Source organism: Pygoscelis adeliae, unplaced genomic scaffold (genome assembly GCF_000699105.1).
Source record: "Pygoscelis adeliae isolate BGI_AS28 unplaced genomic scaffold, ASM69910v1 Scaffold14, whole genome shotgun sequence".
Classification (NCBI taxonomy): domain Eukaryota; kingdom Metazoa; phylum Chordata; class Aves; order Sphenisciformes; family Spheniscidae; genus Pygoscelis; species Pygoscelis adeliae.
In genome coordinates this window covers 12,011,219-12,013,373 of record NW_008825109.1, presented here as the reverse complement: position 1 = coordinate 12,013,373, position 2,155 = coordinate 12,011,219, and the positions used below count along the sequence as shown (strand labels likewise).

The window sequence follows — 2,155 nt, the reverse complement described above, 5'->3', positions numbered from 1 at the left end:
TTTACTCAGCATTGGCTTTTGTGTATTGCACTTGCAGTTTTAGACTGTGACTCATTAACAATTAAAATTAATATTTTTTCCATGGATTTGAAACAATTCTGAATCCATTTTCCCATGGATTTGAATGGGTTTTAAGCATTTCACTGGTTGGTATGGTATGTATTTTCTTCTGTTCAATCATCATACTGTTTTTTAAAGACAGGACAGAAGTATAAACGATATCTAATTACGCTATAGGTTAAGCAAGAAATGACCATGAGAGACTCTGTGGATGTGCTTTGTTTTCCTGTCTGTTAAATAATTTCAAAAGCAAGTTTTGGTCACTCTCTTCTTCCAGAATAATACATTCCTTAACAACAGTCTGATTTCCTTTTTTTTTTTTTTTTTTTTACACAGTTAGTTATTCATTCATGAATGCACTCCATGCTATTAAAATGCTGGCATTGTGGCTTCTCAAATATACATATATATATATCTATCTCATGGTCATGGATTTGATTCACCGTATGTGTAAAGCAGGGATAAAAAGAGTCTAACCACTTGACTGAGTATCAAACCTGCTGACTTTGCTGTGCTGACTTTGTCTTATTATAAATGTTTACAAAAATGGAAAGTAGTGTGCTTTGAAACACTTCATCTACTGTAGTCCCACTTTTGCACAGAATTGTGTAAACTTTCCACGATGAGAATGTTTTTGCTGAATGTGCTATTCACAAAAAGGGCATGGGAGGAAACAGCCCCACGTCACACGGAATGAAAATCTTAGCTTGTTGTAGCATGTTTCGAAACGTGCCCCACGGAAGCAACGCAAATACTTAAGTTGCTTAATACTGAATTGGGTAACATGGGGCGCAGGTCCTTACCTCCCGACAGAAGTTACAGGATTTCACAAATGACTTCCCTAGATCACTTCCTGGCTGCCCCTGCTCTGCGCAGGCAACATTTGGTGCCTCCTCATACTCGCAGGGCAGGATGCCCTTGTCACTATGGAGGTTTTGGGCTACCTCACTTTGCCTTTAGGCAGCTTAGAAGTCCCAGTGTCTCCAATACATCCACACCGGGCTGACGCAAGACCTATGGGAGAGCCATAAGGTCTGGAGAGTTAAGTGAAAATCAGGTGTGCTACCTTAGGCCCTCAAAGAGGACACCAGAAAGATCTTTTTAGGTAACTGAATCTTACCCATAGTGACCTTTATCACAATTGTGTCTTTATCACAATCGGATGAACTTCTGTGCATTAATTCAAGTGCTTCACCAGGATTTTCTTTTTAATCCTTTTGCTTTTATTACTTTCTAATGTGAAGAATATCAGCATCCAGTTATGCCTTTTGATAAAGATGAAGGAATACCACGCAAGGCTTCTGTTAAAACCCTTCTTGAGGCAATTGGCTGTCCCTGTATAAAGCCTCTAGTAGTGGTGGGCAAGTTAATGACCAATGCAGGACTAATATAGATTTTCAGTATCTAACTGCCAGTTCTCTGTGAGCAATGCGTTTACTTTACTTTATTGATTACTGTGGTGCTTAAGGGACTTCTGCAGATGCATTAGGTGCTACATAGACAAAAAGTAGCATCTTACAACTCTCAGAGTCTGCTATGAAAGGGTTGATACTTGTCCATTGCCATGAAATAGTAGTGTTGCAGTTTGTTTTGTTATACAGCAGGATTTCTGTAGTGCTGCAGTCATGCTAATAACTTCTTTGCATATCTGGCAGCTTTTGCATATGCATGGATATGCATATAACTACTGTATGCTTTGTATGCAAACTAAATAAATACACATTCATTGCTAGGCAAAAAAAAATCTACACCTGGTGACATCCCAGAGAAAATAGGGAGAGAAATGTGAGAGAAATATTTTCAAAAGACATACTGGAAGGATTCTGATCCTTTGCCAACGTTTATCATTGTACCTGCACATACTGCCATGGAACTGTACATTTATACCTTGTACATCAGCTGAGGATCCAGGTAGTTGAACTATAAAGGAAAAGTCCTAAGGCTTAAAAATACCCTGCTTAATATCCTGGGCTGCATCCAAAGAAGCGTGGCCAGCAGGTCAAGGGAGGTGATTCTGCCCCTCTACTCTGCTCTGGTGAGACCCCACCTGGAGTACTGTGTCCAGCTCTGGAGCCCTCAGCAGAAGAAAGACACG

General features: G+C 39.9%; 1 protein-coding gene across 1 annotated transcript in view; it reads left to right on the top strand.

Moving 5' to 3' along the window:
• Positions 1-2,155, top strand: part of SAMSN1 (SAM domain, SH3 domain and nuclear localization signals 1) — a 37,665-nt gene that overhangs the window by 1,037 nt on the left and 34,473 nt on the right. The window lies entirely within an intron of this gene.